The sequence below is a fragment of the Neopelma chrysocephalum genome, unplaced genomic scaffold, assembly GCF_003984885.1.
Source record: "Neopelma chrysocephalum unplaced genomic scaffold, ASM398488v2 Primary Assembly neopelma1_62, whole genome shotgun sequence".
Taxonomy (NCBI): Eukaryota; Metazoa; Chordata; class Aves; order Passeriformes; family Pipridae; genus Neopelma; species Neopelma chrysocephalum.
In genome coordinates, this window is record NW_020897719.1 from 7,749,968 (window position 1) to 7,771,222 (window position 21,255).

General features: G+C 36.0%; 1 protein-coding gene across 1 annotated transcript in view; it reads left to right on the plus strand.

Annotated features, from left to right (window-relative positions):
- Window positions 1-21,255, plus strand: part of FOXP2 (forkhead box P2) — a 409,032-nt gene that overhangs the window by 59,100 nt on the left and 328,677 nt on the right. The window contains exon 2 of the mRNA XM_027682191.1: window positions 5,251-5,393. The gene's annotated coding sequence lies outside the window, so the exon portion shown is untranslated. The remainder of the gene's footprint in view (window positions 1-5,250; window positions 5,394-21,255) is intronic.

Genomic DNA, 21,255 nt, shown 5'->3' on the forward strand with positions numbered 1-21,255 from the left:
GCTCCATGCACATTTTGTGTTCCTAACAGAGCTGCGGAAGGGGACCACATTTTCAACAAAAGGGAGAGTGGGAGAGAAAATAAAGGAGAAATAGAGGAAAAATAAAAGCAAAATGAAGCTTTATGGAATTTCTCACCTCTCTCTCTCTCCAGAAACCTTTTACACCCCTGCCAGTCTTACAGGAGTGCTGCGGCACTGTAACAGTACTGCACATTAATGAGTGACCTTCTCTCAGGTGATAGGGTTCCAAACCCGGTAGCAATGAGGCGAATTAAAAAAGACAAACACTTGAATTCCTGCTATTGTCACATTGGTGTCAGTGTTGATTGCATAACCCTGATGAACTGAGTTGTGTGTGTTGTTACATGTCTGGAATCACACCAAACTGCTCAACATTCGTTTCTTCAGCTCCTGCTGTGTGTTCCTGTGCTGAATGACAGCCTGGAAAGAGAAGGGCAGATAGAGCTGGAAGGAATATGGGGGAAAGGAGATGGCACTCTTCCCACTGGGGATTGTTGGAGAAAAATATTCCCAGACATATTTTCCACAAGAAGTACTATACAAATTTACCACTATCTCTTTAACCTTCCTAAGCTTGGATATTGGTTTAACAACAGTTTACCAACTATTGCATCTGTTTGTCCCAAATCTAGCATTATATCTTTGTTGGTGGATTGCCTTGTAGAGTTAGTTAGCCTGTGTCTTCTCCTATCCATCTAATATATAGCATTTACTTTGGGATTGTAGGCAGGTAACCATGCAAGGAATTATTTAGACACAGGCCTTACCTTTGTTTTAATGCCAGTGCATTCACTTAAAATTCAGTTTAAGGTTGTATTTCTATTTAATATATTTTAAGTAAGTCTTGAATAAATCTGCAAGCAAAAAAAAAAAGAGTATTTTTCTAATTCTTAATGTTGATCCAAATCCAGAAGATTTGAAGAATTTAGTATACAACTGATGAGAGGAATAGATTTTAAAATATTACAAATTTTAGTGTGTGTTTTCAGGTCCTGCAGGAGATCCATATAGAAAGCATGGGGAAGATTATTGGTTATCTTAATGGGGCTGATGCATGTGCTCTAGTAGTAGAAAGACTGTTTTACCTGTAGATAGATAATTTGTCCTGCCTATCTCTTTTCATTATGTAAGAGGAGGGAAGTATGCTAACTCTAATATTTTCTGAAGTATTGCTTTTTTGATCATAGCATAATAAGATTTCTTAAATTGCAGAGTAACCAAACAGCTTCATTCAGTTTAACAGCACAATATTTAGGGATGTTTGCAGTATAACAGCTTTATTGCTTTCAATGATTGATCTCTTGTTTACTTGTTGTCTTGTTTCCAGTTTAGGACAATAATGGCACAGATCAGCTGGAGAGCATTTTAGCACAGATATATTTGTGTCTTTTGTTGCTGTATTTTAATACATCTTCCTTGCCAATGTTTTCAGCATTTACTAGCAAAGCAGTAGTTATTTTTGCAAATTTATGTTTTTGTGAGATAAGATTTCTGGGTAAAGGCTTTTAGATAAACACTTTTCTGAAGACGCGTGATTGTAATACTACATTAGTCTAACTATACAATTACATGTGAGAGTAAATATTATTCAATATTAAACCAAACCAAACTCAAAATACCAATCCAGTCCTTGATTGTTTGTATGCTATGATTTCAGGCCAAATCATTCTCCAGTCTTTTGCTTAATTACACCCAATAGGTTATAGATGTAGAAAGTAAAATTAACAGGATGTTTATGAACAGAAATGGAATTTTATATCATATTAATCCTAAAAGTAGTAGGAAACTTGAGTGTATAGTCCTCAATACTTTTTCTCTAATGCATTTTTTTGTAGTGTACTGTAAAAATATGTGACAGTCATGAGATAAAGTATTTTATCAGTGCTTATTTGGGATGGCTTTGTAATGCAGCTGTGTATTTATGAATTGCCAAAAAAGTCTCATGTCTGTAATGCTAATAAGATCATATTACAGTATATAACTTTTACTTTCTGTCTTAGGTAATTTATGGAAATGGTGTAAGCTTGCGCACAAGCATAGCTTTTAATACCCCATATTAATATATGTGTACTCTGGAATATATTTGTGTCTTTAAACTTACAGGTTACTTGTATCACTGTGCTGTTTTGGAAACAAGAAACATAAGCTAAGAAATTCTTCATGTAAAAATTTCTTCATGTATCTTTGATATAAGTGGATTTCCACCAGGAGTATAATTGAATTAAGGAATATATGGAATAAATTTTTAAAGCAGGCATGAATTCTCGTTTAACCTTCAGATGGAGTTACATAAAAAGTAGTTGAAAAGAAAGAATTCTTAGTTTATACAATTTTTTGGGTAACTGTTGATTCCTAGTGCTTGCAACTGAGGTAATTACATATCAACTTTTCCCCCTTTATGTGAGAGAGTCAAGATGTTATTCACGGGAAGATTTTGTAAACTTTTATTTAATAGTAACTTGAAGCCATATATGGAAAGAGTGAAAAGCATGGCTTTTATTTGACGGCCCGTAGGTAGCCACCTTCTAATACCTGTTCTCGTGATGTTCTTTCTGAGTGTTAAAGTAATGGCAATGATAATTCTGCATTGTTATTGCTACTGTCTGACTGTTTTCAATAGGTTTATCCTGTTGTTTTACCTGCTGTAGTATACCTGGAGTCCACTTCATTAAATTTTGCCATTTTGCAAGAAGCTTGTCTTTGCTCATGTATCAGTTCTAAGACATTCAATTCTTGTTTGCTACAGCTTGTTCTTATTTATAGTTAGAATCACAGTGACATGAAGGATATCAAACAGATCTTGGATTCTTTTTGAGCTGTCTGGGTTATATTCCTACCCTTAACATTCTAAACAGAAAAGTTGGACAAATGGTAGGAGGGAGAGATAGCCTAAAATGTTGCTATAGGCCAGTGGTACATAGGTCTTTGATCATTAGCATGCTGTACAGTGAATTTTCTTTCATCCTCTGTGCAGCCATTTGAGCTGCAGAAGCAAACAGAACAGAAGATGTTATAGCAGCCTCTTCTTTTTCAGAGGGGGGAACAGATGGAACAGTAAACATACTTTGATCCAATATATCAAGATGACCAAAAAAAGTGTCAGTTATTCATATTCCTCACTGTAGAGTCTAAAAAGAATGTTAATAAATAGGTGTGTGTGTAAATGTGGAAAATTTCTGATTTTTGAGTGAAATGTTAGGGTATTCATTCGTGTATCTTGCAAAAGGGACTTTGGTTGCATACTGATGTCTGAACAAAGTTATTTCTGTCCTGTTATGTTTTTTTGTGCTAGTACAGGCTGCTTCTTCATATAACGTGGCAATGCACAAGTCTCCATATAGGGATACTCGGTGCACAGACATAAAGATCTGTATCTAACAAGACAGCAGAAAGGACTGGTTATATTCCTTTGGTGCACTTGATAGTTATGGATAGAATTAATTTTGCTCAAAAGTGACATGCCGGTCCATGACAGCAAAAAGTGTTTGTTCCTGATGACAGTCATTCACTTCTGCTGGTTCAGAAGGCTTCCCTGAAGGAATTTTAATTGATCTGCACTTACCCAAAATAAATCAGAAACACTGCTGTATCCTAGAGATTAAAGCAAAAGAGAAGATATTGGAATACAGAGTATATGATTTTTAAGGTTTGCTTTGAAATGAAACTTGGGACATGGAGATGCTGACCTGCATTTATATAAGTGTTGAACTGAGTGGAACTCATGGATGAAGTTACAGACTCAAACCCATGAGACCAGTGAACAACTTGAGAGGCAGAACCTTGCTTTGTAGCCCTTCACCCTGGCTGCTTTGGGACTGCGGACCGGAGAGAGAAAGGCTACTACCGCTTTACAGTAAGACTTCACTACATGCTTAATAAATTTGATTGATTTTTCCAAAACACCGTCACCACTGAAAAAATAAAATAAAATCAAATGAGGTAGCAAAGTGCAGAGGATCATGGGATTTCACTTTGCTGCTCAAAAGGATCTAGCCTGTATTTCAAATACAACTAAGACTAAACACCTGTGTACCTAATGCAGTAATTCTGGTTCTTGACTGGTGAATAGATCAGTGTAGAATGGATATAAAATTTGTTGACTTAGCACAACCATAAACGAATATACAAGGAGATAGGACAAGTCATCCTGCTTCAGATCAATGATTCACTCAGGCCATCCTCTATATCCAGTGATGACTGTCTTCCAAGGGTACCTCTACTCTCCCTTTTGACTCATGAAACCTCCTTGCATCAACAGCATCCTTGGGAAGAAGCTCACAGTTCCGCTACCCAATTTTTGGAGAAGAAACTCCTGCTTTTCCTTTCGGACTTGGCTTTTATGAGGCAGATCTTGAATTCAAGGGATAGGGAACAGACAATGTCTGTGTAACTTTTCCTTCTTCTTCAGACTTCTGTCATTTTCTATCATGCCCTTCCTTAAGTCATCTCTTTTCCAGTCTGGATTGTGGTGGTATACTGAATTCTTCCTCATATATGGAAACCATTCTAAGCCTTTGATCATGTATATTTTCTTCTCTAAACCTTGCTAATTAGTTCTGTTGCATTGTGTTCTGTGCTGGACAAGAAACTGGATCATGCTTTTCAAGATAGGGATTAATACAATAGCAAGTGACGTGTTAACACTTTGTTCTTTATTTCTTTCTCAATAATTTTTAACATTCAGTTTATAGATTTGACTTGAATGGGGTAGTGAGTTTTAAGTTTTCATGGAGCTACCCATCATAAACCCCAGGTCTCGCTTTCTGAGCAGTAAAACGTAGTGCAATAGAGAGCTGTTTTGTTTAACAGAAGATTCAGATTATAATATTCATCAATAATGGCTAGCCAAGGTGGTTTCCAGTGAACCTGTGCTCAGCAAATTGTGATTGCTTGCTCAGTAATAAGTATTCACAGTGTCTTCGTGGTACAAAATAAATAATCAATAATGTAAAATTATCTTTCAATTTTATGCTTGCTCTTTTAAAGTAATTTAATCTTGTTATTATGAATCTCAGAAGTGAAGTAGGTGACTGCTTTAGGAGTAGTGACTACTTCACATATTTCATACATAGAAAGATGTGAGACGTGTACGATTTCTTCCTACGTGTGCAGTACATGTGCGTAAGAATGACCCTGAAGTGTATTTTAAAGAGATGGTTGTAATACCTTGCTATAAAACACAATACAGATCCTTGCACTTACTGTGTTCCCTTCCATTTTTATTCTTAGATAACTTCAAGTGAAAGTTAAGGACCTTTTGTCCTTATTTGCTGTAGAGGAGACAGACACTTTTGTAAGGAGCACCAGTTTGAGCAAAAAGGAAAAGACCATCCCTTCCCACAGCACGGCAGTGACAAAGACTCTGAAGAAATGTAAGTGATTTATAACTGAACTGTGGCTATGGCTGTTTCTACTGTGGATTTATATGGTCTGTGGGAGGAATACAGTACCACATCACTGAAAAGTATTGCTTATAGATGTAAAATATGGTTTAGGAAAAAATTTGTAGAGCATACAGAAAATACGTACCCCTTCTATATTTGTGTGATGGTAAGCTATGCTACAATTATTTTGTTTTTCCAAATGACAATTGTTAATGGGAATGAAGTGCTGTAAGAGTCACAAACTTGCTTTTCTACCATTCTCTATTCATTTAGATCTGGGTTAATTTAAATAGGTAGAAATTAAGCGGCTGAATCTCAGACATCCTAGATTTGCTTACCCTCAGGAGAGAAGCAGGCATCTCCAGAGGCCAGTCCAGCTCATTCTGAAAGTAATGCTTGGGGAATGCAGTATTACTCACTCAATAGCTTGTGTTGACTGCTAAGCTTTAGCCTAAGTGTTCAGTGGACATTTAACCTGGCACGTCTGTGTCAGATGCAGTGCCAGCTTCTTTCCTCCTCCCCATATTGTTGTTCTCCCTCACGCAGCACGTGTGGCTGTTCAGAAATTTGGAGAATGGATCTGACTGAAAATAGCCAATTATTTGTAAGGTTTTGTTTTCAGCTGGGTTTATCCCAGCCTTCTCCTATATGGGTGTCCAGGGACTGTCACTGGTACAAAGGGTGATGGGGGTGGGAATTAGCAGCCAAAAGTGTGGGGGAGCACACGATAACTTCTTTTGGCAGCTGTGCTAGTTTCTGCAGCTTAAATTGCCTGGTGAGCTATAGTCTCAGACCTTGTAGATATTTTTAGTGCTCTGTCATTTATAAGAGTGAAAAAATGTGAGTGAGGCACTCTTACTTATTATCTAAATGGGGAACTACTGTTTTGTTGTGCTTTTCACACTGTGGTAGTGCAGAGTCTTCTCTGTCCTTTGTAAATTAAAAGTCAGGCCTCCAAACCCAGAAAATGGTCACCAGTGGCTAGCAAGTAAGCAGGTGTCTTATAGAGATTTATAGTGTAGGCATGATGCTGTAAAATTCATATATACATACATAATTTCTGAATCTTAAAGATGATAGCCTGATTTTGTATAGCAGCAAGCATGATGTGTGGGTTGGGTGATACCATATGATTAATGGCTGGACTAATTTAGGCACAAGATCCCTGCTTCTCCTGAACAGTAAAATACTGAATAACATTTCATTCTCACAGTAAATACCTGATGGGAGGGTGTAAGGAAGACAAAACTAGACTTTTCTCATTGCCACCCGGTGACAGGATGAGAGGCAGTGGGTGCAAACTGAAAACAGAAAATAAATTATGTTTACATTGAAAAATAATGTAAAAAACTTCTTTAGCGGGAGGATGGTCAAACACTGGAGCAGATTGCCCAAAGAGGCTATAGAATCTCCATCCATGGAGATACTGAAAACCCAGTGGGGCAAGCAACCTGCTGCATCTGACCCTACTTGATCAGGGGTTTAGATTAGATGAGCTCCTGAAGTCCTTTCCAACCTTAGATATTCTATGGTTCTGGGGATAATTATAGGTAAGCAAAATCAGGAAATGTCCTGCTATTTTATTTTATGACATTTAAAATTTAATTTTTTAAAATAATTTTTATATTTTGATGTGTTTAGATACTCAGTTTAGTCTTTTACTTAAGTTTTGGCTAAAAATGAGGCATGGCAGAATTTGAGAGCTTTCTAAAATGTGTTAAATTTTATTTCAAGACTTTTAATTATAACTATGAAAATCACATTGAAGTCTGTGAAAATATCTTTTAGCTGTGAATTAGCACCATGATTCACGTGATGTGGGCAGTCACATGATGGGGATTTTAGATGTTTAAAATAGTATCTTTTTCACTTGATCCGTGGTAAGGAAGATACATTTTTAGTATCATTTTGTGTTTGAAAAAAAAAGACATAACTAGGAACAGAGCCTTGCAGGAGAGCTCCATTAATCTCCAATAGAAATAGCTGTCTTCCTGAAGTCTTTTCAGAGGTCAATGAGACCTAGAAAGTGACTTAAAAAATGCATTATAAACTGTTTTCAGTTATTTGCAAATGGGTATTCTGAGACAGTTCATAATTCAAGAGGATACCAATGTAAACATGTAAAAACTGGGCAAATGTACTGTGAGACTTCACAACATTATCTTTTATCTTCTATGAATGTATGATTGAGGGGCTTTTTTGTGTTTTGAAATACTTAGGAGAAAGGAACTCTCTCTTCAAATGTCAGCTTTCTTGAATTTTAACTTTGATTATTTTGGCAGACATTTTCTGTTCACAGTTTTTCTATAGGCAAAAGTTTCTGTGAGATGGGTGTATAATTTCTGAAAATGGAAAAAAATGGTCTAAAAAAAGGTCTGTGACCTCTTCTTTGCTTTTGAGCAAGGACTTGAAATTTAAAAGGAAAACTTTAATGGGTTACAAGATACGTCTTTTGCCATGCTTCTGAATGTCTGTCCTTATTGCACTGAGTTATAAGCTTTTGAGAATTGCTGCTTACTCATAATCAGAAGAGGCATATTACTTTGTCAGCATATTCTGAAAATATTCTCTGTATATTCTTAATCTTCTAGAAATGACTGAGTCTGTCCTAGCTTGGAGATCAAACACTGTATGGCATTTCAAATTTACAGATCCCTCGCTATTTTCACAAAAGGGTCTTGTTTTTTGAATTTTTCTGGGACAGTGTATTTTGATTTTTTTTTCTGCATTTTCCGCTTACTTTTCCCATGTACTTTTTGAGAAGGATGTCAAGAGTGGGATTAATTTCCCCTGATGTTATACGTCTGAAAACATAGGTGTTGTATATCTGAGCTGGTCGCTGTAGGCTTCTTTAGTCAGTGAAGAGAGATGGATGAGAGGATTCCCATAGACTCTTTTTATTTCTGTCTTTACATGAGATGATTAATTCTTTGGAGATGCCTGTTTCTGGTCACTGACAATAAAAGCAACCTAAGATGACTGGCACAAATTTAGACTTTTCACTTTTCTATTAAACATTAAGGCAGATAAATTCCACCTCATGTGACATAATGGGAAACTTAAGAGGCAGTAATGTTACCACTGACATTGATAAAAACATTCTGCTTTCACATGAGTAAACAAAATTATTTCAAAAAATTATTTCTTTATGCTTGTGGTGATACATACAAACTTATTAAAAGCAAATTTTCCATATTGCTTAGATATGGTATGTAACCATTAAATACTGTGCTTAATTCTATGAAGTATCAATAGATATTGGGTATTTTCTTATATTTGGTTTCTAGGTTAAGAAATGCAAATGTTTTAACTCTATGTCATTAGTTTCTAGTAAGATAATAAAAGAGATGTATCATGAGATTCTTGCATTGCTACTTTTTAGATTGCAATAGAAGACTGAAAAAATCCGGTGCTAATATAACAGACAATAATACACTTTTAGCTAATTTTAAAATTAAATATAACTTTAATTTTTAGGAGCAATCAATTTGGTTGGCTTTCCAATTTGAAAAAGATTACTATCAAACAATATTGATAATATGTTCTGTTACATGAGATTGTGATGAAATGCTATTTTCCATTAGTATTGAAGTATTTTAGATTTCTTTGATAGTTTAAACTGTTGCCTATATTTGAGTAATGGCTAACGTTGGCTAACGCAGGATGATAACGCCTTATTCCGTCCCACTTTGCATCGATAAGAGGTGTTGTGGGGAGAACCCTTTATTGCCGTGGAATAGTTGAATGGGTCTAAAAGGCATTAGAAAGATTGTACACTGTTTCTATTTCCTTTTTAGCTAAAATACAGGTATATGACAAAGACATTGTAGTGTGACATAATTAAATGTCTTTTTGTGTCTAATTACCATATATTTGAATCATTACCTTGGACGGTTAGGCTTACCTAGACTTAATTCATATGTATTTTTAATGTCACCGTGATGAGACTATGGACAACAACTGAATATGCTTCTAAGATGGTCTCAGTATTATACTGGTCCTATAAGGACAAGTATGAGCAGGACTGCTCATGGTAAGCTCTGTTTCTGTAATTCCATTTACAGTTGACTGATTAGCCCTTATTGGGGTGTATAAAATTTTTCTTTCAGTTATAATTTTATTTTGGATATTATATTTTGTATTTTGAATGTTTCATTTCCATATTTTCTTCTTTTTAGTATTTAAAAAGTAGTACATTTAGTTCAGTATTGCATAGTAGCAGCATGCATATATAAGTGTAAAAACTACAGTGAATACCTGACTCCTGGAATCTACATTTGGCTGAGGAAGCGATTTGGTTTTTTTTTGAAAAGAGTGCTTGCAAATTGGCCTAAAGAAAGTGCTTAGAGAAGGGAAGTAATCTCATGTTAATAATTTTAAGGTGTTTTCTCTCTCTCTCTTTTTGATATTTGCACAAAAGAGCATTCACCAATGTTTGTATCTCAGTATCACTAAGCCATGTGCTCTAAATAATAACAAAATATTTTTCTTAGAAACAGTTACATCAGTACTCACTGGATGAGATTTTCACTGGTAAATACACAGAACTTCACTGAAGCTGACAAGCTGGCTCTTTATGTCGTTGGTACAAGTTTTATAGGCTTGCATTTTTTCAAACCTATAAGATTGTCTGGCTTTATTTGGACTGGATTTGTATTATTCCCATCCTTCTGCTACTTTAAGAGTGTTTAGTTTTGAATGGAATTTTATGCATTATCACAAGAAAACACTAAAAAGACCCCACATATGAAAAAATTAAAAGGGCGTTTCAGCCAAGGTGCCGCTAAACAGAGGATGTGGGAGTAGTGAATAACTGCATATTTTTATTGAACTATAAATTTTATGATTGACATTTTGTCCTGACCCTGTTAGAGATTCAAACTGAGGACATCCAACAGGCTGAGAATATCTGGGTCCAGTGAATGAGTTTGAGTTTAGAAACCTGAAGAGTTTAGAAATCTGTTCAAGAAAACTCGTTAATGACTGTGTCAAAATTAACAGAGCACATATTGTCCATAGCACAGGCATCTAAATCATCAGAAGGTTTTTAATAGTTAAATTTCACATGAGGTCAATCCTATTCCATGTAGAAAGTGAATCAGGTTCCCATCACACTGTTATTCTGACTCAAAATTTGTAAGCAACCTGAAATTTCAAATAAGGAAAAGGGAAAGATGTTCTGATTGTTGCAGGCATTTTTGGAACATATAAATAGGTATTGATAGGTGTTCTAAAACTAGCTATGTGCTATACATCTTGTTTCAAGTCGCAAACAGGCAGGAGAGGAAGGAAAACTTTTTGCCAGCATGTCTTCATTTCTTCGGCCTATGTAAGCTCTCTTGTCTCTAGTGGATTTTGGATTATTAGATTTCTGAATTGGTTGAGAGCATTGATTAATTGAACCTTACACCATTCTGACTGTCAAATTTCTTCATTTTCTACTTTGTGAGAGGTAGAGTTGTATTACTTTGATTTTAGAGTTCTTTCCTGTGGGATAAGGGAGTGAAAGCTGGGTTATAGGCTAAATAAGGATGCCAGCTAAGCACATGCCTTTTGCTAAAATGACATTTTTATAGAGTTTGGTGTCCTCCTGCATGCAGTTACAATCCTCTGGCATTGAGCTGTTCAGGAATTGGAAATGGTATGAAACATACATTTGTGATGGAACAAAATATTCTTCATATAAGATCAGTAAATACTTATCTAGGATTACTGTCTGTTGGTAAAGACCTGCAGTGTTATGCTTCAGAGGTAGAAGCGTTTGGATGGTAATGAAGGGATTCTTGTATACAGTTAATAAAGCATTCGTGACATATAGTAATAGTAATAATACACTGCATTTCATCTGAGGATTTCAAAGAACTGTATAGAAAACATCACTGAATTAAGTACCACCTTAACCCCCTGTGGAGCACTGTTAAGACTTGGGTCTTATGCAGAAATGAATGCAGAAATACCATGTCATTTTTATGGTATGTTGGTCACCGTACCCTTGCTGTACGCAGGTAATTCAGGAACCTTCAGTCATATATATCTTGATTGGTATTTTCCACATGGAGATCATAAGGCATAGAGAAACAGGTTGACCTGGTTCAGGCAAACAGTAACTTCAGCATAAGTGTCCCAACACCAAAATCATTGAAAATAATCTAGCTGTTTTCAGCAATAGTTGGCTTGGGCTTTTGGATCTCTTTACTGTTGTACAGTTTAAAGCTCTGAGTGATATTACAGAAGGTAACACTGTGCAAACGGTGCTGTTGGAACCTGACCATTTAGAGTAACAATTTTGTGAGTTCTGATATGCTGATACATGTATATGTCAGAAAACCAGACTATTTTTATGTGTTAAAAACATCGGTAGGAGATACACTAAACAAACATCTCTTCAAGGGCAAGACACAAACACTATACTTGCAAAGTATAAGAGCAGAAACCATCTGTTGTGTAGAGTATTTTAATAAAAACATACATGGTGGAAACCAAAGCTAATTAACAGTTATTCCACGATGCAATTTAGGATTTTTTAAATAATCTTATTTAGAAAATTGTTTTGGAGAAAGAACTGTAAAAGACACTTTGGGTTTTGCCCCATCGGCACTGCTGCATGTTTATGGCTGCCTTTTGTCCATCATTCCTAAGGACCATTGATTCACCTCTTGTCCCTTTTGTTGAAGGAGATACCAATACTGTCTTAGAAGTGTTCTTTGTTATTTTGCTATTCTAGACCTCATATTTTGTGATAGTGAAATATAAAATTGTTTCTCCCCTTTATCTGTAGCAACAAAAGAAAATATGTAGGTTCTCAATTGACATGATTTTGGCTAAAATCGTATTTTTAAATAGAAACCAAGTAAGGGTTATGCTAATAGCACCTAATTTGTAATTTAAACTGCAGCTGTTAACATTCAATAATGGAACCATACATCAAGGAGTTTTCTGCAAAAACAGAAAAATACTAATTCCTCATCCTCAGATCTGCAAATCCAGACTGATGGGATTTCAGCCCTTCATCTTTTAGTGACAGGCGGCAGCATCAGTGGAATAAAACCAAAATGTGATCCCCTTTCTCTCCACCCCCTTCCCCTAATTTTACTCTGACAGAGAAAGAATCACAGTTTTAGCTGGTATTTTTGCCCAGGGGAAAAAATGGTCTGTCATCAGGTCTTTTAGGGAGAAAGAGCTCTTCAGTGGAGTAGTTAAATGGTATTTTGATTCTCAGGGTGAATCTTATACCTGTATTTTTGCAAAATAGATAGATGATTTCTGAGACAATTATTAGGAGCAAAAGCAAGGTCATCAACCTTCTCCCAAGAGGTCTTTATCTCTTAGTTTTTGTTTCTGATGACAATGTTGAATATGGGGGAGATGGGCTCCAGATGAACTATCTGAAACTGAACACTCATATGAGCAATCCCCAGGCATATGTTAGTACTTCTATTTTTAAAACTGCAAAAATCAGTGACTCTGATCAAATTTTTCTAGATAAATTTTAATTGATTTTGCAATAATTTAATGCATGCATGTTGACGTTTATCATTCTAAATCCCCTAACATGCATACATTAGTGTAAAGTCCTCTACAATTCATGATGAAATAGAAGCCTTTGGGTATTTTGAAGTTGAGACCTCCTGTGTCTTTGGAGAAATTCATTTTGAAACCCTACAGCTAAATTCCAAAGCTCTTCATTGTCCACAAATGAGATGCTCCTGCACTGGAGTTTGCTGAATTCCAATATATGACTGGAAATACTTGGTTATCTAAAGAGAGAAAATATATAAATCTGACCCAGCAAAAGAAATCTTTACAAATTGCCATGCAAACCAAAAATAATGTGGTCTTATGCCTAGAACAGAAAATGGTTATCATCTTAGTATTGCTAGGCTTCTATAGCATCTTTGTTAGTATTTTAGTTCAAATCAGGACTGCACTTGAGAATTATCGGGATAGAAAAGCCTTCCATTGAACCTTCCTAATGATGAAGCTGGGCAAGGGCAGGTACTCTGAAAATGGACCAAACCTATGCAGTATTATGAAATAAAGTGTCTTGAAGCACATCCACATGAGTGTAAAGTGCTCAGCCATCTGTTCTACTGTACAAGGCTAGTTTTGTTGTGTTCAACTATTTTCTAATTTCAGTGTTCTCTTAGCTATAAAAGACCACAGGGATCCTTGTCTTAAAGAAGTCTGTAAAACCCCCCACCCTTTTATATCTGTGAGTAATGTAATATTTCTACTTTTTGCTCAGATATTAGATCAGAGTCTGTAATTGTAGAGGTCTCTTCTGGAACTAAAATGTTCTCACATTTACTCTATGTACACTCAACGTGTACTTCTATGACCTGTGGGCTATTTTTGTTTTGTATATTTCAAACTGTACTGAAGCAGAAGTTGTTTTTACATAGTCTGTTTCCATTAAAACTGTCATTTAAAGGGTGTTGTTTTGAATTTTTTGATCTCACCTTCTTTATTCATGTTTCTAAGGGAAACTTGGGACAGATATCTTAAAGAGGGGAACTAGATGACCAGTGGAGGGCTGTCCTTTTCAAACCCTTTTTTATAGTTATATGATAAAAAGAATCAATGGTAAAGTTATACCTTGTTTATCAGTTGTTAGGGGGAAAATGGAAGCTAATACCGAAAGCCAAAAGTTGAGTATCTTTATTGTAATCGTCTATCATCTTTTGTATTGTAATATGTTGTGCGTGGGTGTGTTTATGTGTGTACATATATACACACCTACACGTGTACACACACACAAGTATATGTATATTATGATGTATTTAGTATAGCATATAGTGAAAGATATTGCTGATAGCAGCAATATTGATGAGGTAATTCATTGGACGGAGCATTGGTTGTAATAAGTACTACTGTTCTTGTTGCTTGAAAGATGAAGCATTTAGTGTCACTGCCTTTTCCCAGGTTTCTAATCTTGTGTGCATTTCTAGTGTTTTTCTATCCTAGTCAGTGTTTGTCAGTGAAATTGCAATATGCTGGTATCTGTAATTCTTCATTGGACACTTAAACGTGATTTATGAGCTTTTAGTTGTCAAAGTCTTTGCTTTTGGCCTATCAGCCAATATTCTGTTCCCATGACACTATGTGTGGCACTTGGACACTGACTTACCCACTCCCATGCACTTCAAACCTTACATAGGTAGTTACTTTGGTAACGCACTGTGAAATAGAAAGATGATGCTTCTGAAGTGCCAAAGGTAAAAATCCAAATACTCTGTTTAGGAGTTACTGAAAAGTCAACATTTGTTTCCACTGTAGCCTGCTGCTAGGTAATTTAAACTTCCTCTCATTTTAGCATTATTTTTTAAATGGTTGCGCTGACTCAAATAGCTGAAAATTTCGCACATTTTTTTTGCTTATCGGTGAAGCTGACTATCATGGGATGTAAGGAAATAAGCAGTTTGTAAATGTGTGTAAAAGAGACCAAGGAAAAAGAGAAAAAGAAGAGTTGGTAACAACTTAGGGAAACCAGTTTGAGGCTGATTGAACGGCAGGAGGGCATTAGTCATGAAATGCCCATTAACTCTCTGTAATGTTAGACCAGCCAGTATATTTGAACATCAATTGACTTCACTGGTAAGATGATAAATATACAAAAAAAAATTAGAAAAATTGATAAAGTGGACTTTATAGTGTTTTATACAATGTTGTAATTGCTCACCGGTCTCAACATAAACACAGACTCTTCAAAACTCTTAAGCCATTGCCTTATAGCTGTAGGGACACTCCCAAACAGGTTTTCAAGGGGTGAAAACATCAGCACAACAGTAAATTTGGTAAGGTTGAGCTGTATATTTCAAGTATTTTGCTCATTGATGAATATAGCACTTTTATTGACACAGTTTATGATTCTTGTAAAATAATTGTTTTAAAAATTGCAGATGCATATATTCAATAACTTTGCTTTTCATGCAGAAGTCTGGCAAATGTGAGTTTTTAAGTGTGCTCTGAAGATGGATATCTTTATTTACTTCCTACGAGCAACATGACTCTGACCTACTGTTTACTGTTTGTCATGTGAATTTCAAAATTAAAAAACCCGAAGTGTTTGTAATTTTTCTCAATTGCTTGAGAGCATCATTGGCACTAATGTTTCACTTAATGCTCCGCTCACTCCTGCAATCAAAAGTGACATCCTTTAGAATGAAACACAGACAATTCCTTTCCTAGGTTATAGGAAACACTGAAAGACTGAACCAGGAAATTCTGGAAAGAGAAGGACTTTTGCTTTTCAAGCTTGTGTGTGTAAGGTTGCTTTACTTTGAAATGTTTTTCTGCTCACTTCAGGCCTATCTAAAAGAGTTATGGAGGAAGGAAACAAAGCAACTTAAGTTCATCACACAGTTGTGAAAAAGATAAATTAGGTTTGAAAATGAACAGGGAAGTGACATCATCCTGACGAATTAAAGTCCTGAAGTAGTGTGTGGTTGTGTACATGTTAACTGAGTACTTCTTAAATGTGGCTTGTATTCTGGCTCTATTCTTAATAGTTATTGCTGGGTTCTGACCCAGAGATCACATTTGCTGATGTCATTGCAGATGTCAATTTTGCAATTTCTTGATTGCTACTGTAAGTTAATGGTGAAATATTATGAACTTGATTTGATTCATTGTCAGACGTTGTGTAAAGATATGAACAAGCTACTGTGAAAGCTTTGGTGACTGCCTTGTGTTTCTGTTACTCTTTCAGTGAAGTTGAATGCTGGACAGGTTTAGGACCAAGGGAATCTTTTCCATTGTGTTGACTTTCCCAGTGCTGGCGGAGTGCTTTACATATACCATGCAAAGGGCTTCCATCAGATGGAAGCATTGTGTCAAGGGAAGCATGTGAATAGTACTTGAATAGTTACATGACTTGTGGACAAAACCAAGCAGAATTGTGCCTGAAGAAACAAAAATATTTCTAAAAATTAGACCCTGAACGTTGGTTTAAAGGTTGTGTCCTTTGAAAGGATTTGAAGCAGTTTAGGTGCTTACGTTGCTCTAGGGACTTTTGAGTACTGCGAGGTTTTAAGGAAGGCTAAGTATTCCAGGAAGTTTAAGAGCTTATGGCATCGTAAATATTTAAGATGATTTAAAAGGTTATGTCCTCTTTAGTATTTGAGTTGGATTAAGTGCTTATATTGCCTTAAGGACTTTTTCTTTTTTTTTCCCTAAAAGGAACATGGGAAATTAAATGCAAAACCCCCCTATATGTCATCAGCAGTGTTTGGGCTGAATTTGAGAAATGCAAAATTCTAGGTTTCAATAACAGCATTAGCTTGACCACACTACATATGCATCAAAGTTGGACAGAACAATGGAGAGTGTCTAGGAAAACACTGGATATGAAATCCAGAAGCAATTGTTTTCAATACTTTGACAGCCTATGTGTTGGGAAATTTTTTTTCTTCTGCTTGTTTTGTATGATCTGGTAAAGATCAAATAGATAATCAGGATAGAATCAGATTATGGAAATAAAAAGAAACAATTTCATCTTAGAAGGTAAAGAGCATATTTAATTCAATATTCGAGAAAATAGGAAGCCATTTAGCTTCACTTTGTAGTGCAGGTGGTATTTTACTTTGCTACTATTTTACTTCAGTGGTAAGGAATGATGAATATTATATGTCTAGGTCTCAGTAGCTTTTTTTTTAAATGATCTTTTTTAAATGATCAATTTTTGTATTTATTCTTGTCTTCTGAGATACCTTACCTAAATTTTTCACTAAAGTGTACTTGCATATTTTTTGAATTTTCTATGCGTCTACATTCCTGAAAAGTATATTTTCTATTTTTTATTTTATTAACCAAACACGTGCAGTTCTCATTGCATAAAAACCAAATTGCACTGTTTACTCAATGTATTCTATGCTGCCTCAAATAAATGGGCATCAGTCCATCAGTCCAAACTCACATTTTTGTCATGGGTCTCTAATACCCCAGTGGTGCTGCTCAGTTAATTCAGTACAGTTACAGTAGTTGTATCTGCTGTTGCAGGCTGTTCTGGCACAGCACTCAGTGCCAGCCATCTGGGCCATATCTGATGGTCCCATGGGGAATACACGAGACCCCACCTGGAGTAGTGTCGAGCTCTGGGGTCCTTAACACAGGTAAGACATGGACCTCTACAGAAGAAGTGCAGATCAAAAATTTTCAAAGGAACAGAGCACTTCTGCTATGAAAAAAAGCTGAGAGACCTGGGGTTGTTCAGCCTGGAGAAGGAAGGTTCTGGGGAGACCTTATTGTGGCCTTCAATTTTTAAAGGGGGCCTGCAAGAAAGATGAGGACAGACTTTTTACCAGGGCCTGTTATAGCAGGACAAGGGTAATAGTTTTAAACTAAAAGAGGGTCAATTTATAGATATAAGGAAGAAGTTTTTTACAATTATGGTGGTAAAACACTGTCACAGGTTGTCCAGAAAGGTGGTAGATGCCCCATCCCTGGAAGTTTTTAAGGTCAAGTTGGACAGAGCTCTGAGCAAATTGATCTAGTTGAAGATGTCCCTGCGCATGGCAGTGGGGTTGGAATGAGATGGCATTTAAAATCCCCTCCAACCATTCTATGATTCTATGGTCCTATGGCATGTATACTGTGTTCTGGCAGGGAGAGCGTCAGCAGAGCAGCCCTGCTCTTCCGTGGTGATGTGCTGGTGATGTGCCTGCCAAAATGTTGTCTGCACAACATGAAATGCATGAGCTAACATGCCCCTTGATGTCATGTCCTCACTGATCATGCTGTCTAGACAAAAAATCACTTTACCAGTCAAGGCAGAAGAATAGCATCTACAGTAACAGAGGTAGAAGGTGAGGGTAACCTGAAGCCTTTATGACTGGGCATGTATTCATAAAGCCTGCATTCAGCTACATGGGTGGCATGAGTGAGTTGTCTAAATGTCCTGAGAAAGTTAACTGATAATATCCCATCAAGTCAAAATATTCTTTCAGTTATGCCAATAGTACTGAAATACTGGTGGTAGTGCTGGCTCACTCTGTTCCAGCAGTTATTGCCAAGAATCACCAGCAGTTGGTAGTACAATGTGTTTGAAGGTGGGATGGTCAGAACTGAGTGGCTGACACCTTTCAGACTATGTCTGTGGCTCTCTGTTATGTCTTAATGCAGAGTTGAAAAAAACCTGGTGGAGAAAGACATTTGAGAATGGGATATAGTTCAAAACAGGTCTAAGCGCAGTGCACTGACTGAGCTATTGTTACTGTGTGATGCCATGCAATCAAGTGATTATGTTTTTTAAACTGGATTTGGTGTAATTGTGAGTTCAGCTGCTTCAGAACTGACTCATGGTGTTTAATAACTCTTCAAAAATATTAAAATATGTGTACATCTTTAAATATACTTCCTCTTACTTTTGGTATACCCCACGGAGCAAAAACCAGTGTTTTTCTATCTCTCTCAAACTTAGCATCATCTGAAAATTTTAAAAGTACAGTTCTATATGAATAACCTTTTGACCATCCAAGTTATGAAAGAAAATACCAGTGCACCAGACCAGGATGGACCCCTGTTGAGCCCCATTCATAGTATCCTTTCTTTGACTCCTAGTCTCTACATCAAATTTTTGAACACATTTTGTATTAGCCATAAAATAGTTTAATTTAGTCTTTATTTCCTTTGCTTCTTTTTATGAGTCATCCACTTCTTTTTATGTGTCATCCACGGCTTCTTTTCTATTAACAAACTATTTTTCTATTGAAGAAGAAATTTAATTGACTTGCCGTATTTTGCTCATGACACAACTTTATTGACAGGTGTTTATTTTCTTGTTGTAAAAAAACCCCAAACTTGTTGGTCTTGTTTTTCTCAAGACTATTTCAGAAACTGAAACTAATTGAAAAAATTGTCATTCCTTACCTCCTTTTATTTCACCTTTTTATGAAAGAGACTGGATTTTTCCCTTTTCATTTTTCTGGAACTCCATCTGTTCTCCAAAATTCTGAAAAGTCTCTAAAGCCTCTAAAAGAATTTCAATTAATTCTCTTAGACTCCCTTGCACTGTAGTTAAATATCCCTACCTATTGAGGCAATGCAGCTGTTTGTGGGAATAAGAGGCAGAAACCTTGGTCACTGGTTTGAGTTAAAAATAAATTTCAAAAATAAAGATAATTTTAAACTTTCAGAATTTCTCTGATTTGGTTTTGAGTTGCTATAAATGACAGGTTAGCAAAATTTCAGTGCAATCAGGCATTGGAGGCATTGGAGTGTAGCATTCTTCTGCTAGCCTCGCAGCACAAGCCAACATCATGTTTTTACCTAACCTGAGTATAAGCTTTGTTAGGCTGAGCTCATCTGACAGCATCTAACTTATTGAAGTGTCTCTTCATCTGGTTTCTCTGCTATATTGTTAATTTTTTTGTCCCTTTTGTCACTAGTTTTATCTATCAGATTGTGTATTTGTCTCTTATATCAAACACTAAGCAAAATATATTTGTCTTTGATTCTTCTGCAAATAAGTGGGTTGATTCTTTCTTGAATTTTCCTATTACTATTAAGAAACGTAAAACATTCTTTCTTGCTACTATTTTTTTAAAGTTATATTTCACTTTCTGTTTTTGCCCTTATGAATGAATTTTCCCCCTGTACTGTCATGTTTTTCTCTTTTGCCTACTTGCGTTCATGGACCTGTACTTTCCTTAAGTTGCAGGTCCTTGAAGAGCTTATGATGTAGCCTTTTTCAACATTGACTTGGTTTGCTCTTATGCCTTAAATGTTACTCCTTTATGGAACTGTGATCTCTCTTGAACTCTTTCTACTTCTCTTCCAGTTACATTTCACAGGATCTTGACTGCCAATTCATTTATACAAGTTCTTTTCTGTAATCTCCATTGACTTTATTCTCCTAGTCTCCCTTTTCCTTCCCATCCTTAGAAATAAGAATTCTCTCATGTTATGGTTTATTTCAACCAAGCTGCCCTAAATTTTCATGTTTTCAGTGAGTTGAAGGTTGAAGTGTAATCTAAAACATTTTTGCTTTGAATGTTTTCCTCAGTTTCTTTACTAAAAAATGGTTGCTGACACATTTCTGGATAGCATGTGTTCTGCTGTCTCCTTTCCAGAAAGATGACCAGATAGTTAAAAGTTCCCTGTTATTGCAAAGCTTTGCTCATACTTGCTTGCGCTATTTGGTCACAAAAAAACCCTATAATTTGTGTGATTTTTTTCTGAGAAGAGAAAATACAGTATGCTATGCATAGATAAATGACTGTGCTGGATGTACAAGCAACCAAATGTCAGCAAATATGTGAATTTATCTTTTTATACTGCATTGGTAAACAGACTCAATTTCAGACCATGATTCTTCTGGCGACATCTAAAAAATAGCCTTTTTGAAAATTAGAGATGGTGCCAGAAACAATTATGAAAGTGATTTAAGAGCTTGAAAATTGCCCTGCCGTGAAATATTTAAGATCAGTCTGTTTACCTTATCAAAAAAATGTTTGAGAAATGACTTAATTACAGCATACCTTCGCAGAGAGAAAAATATCTGGTGCTCTAGAGAGCTCTTTAATCTAGTACAGAAAAAGAAAGTATGACATGAAACGATTGTTTTAGCTAAAACAGAATTTATTCTTCAATCAGCTGTAAGTGTTTGGGTTCAATAATAAGGTAAGTCTATGAAATTATACAGTCTGTGATATTATAGGAATTCAGATATGATGATCTAATGCTCCTTTCTGACTTTCAACTCTCTTTAATGCATGTACCTTCTCAACTTCAGCAACTCTGCCAAACACATGGCCCTCTTCTTGGCAACCTTGAGAGCCCACAGAAGAGAAATACACTTGGACTGGGAGGGACATGAAGGATAAGATAAAAACCAAGCCGGGGAGAGGAGAGT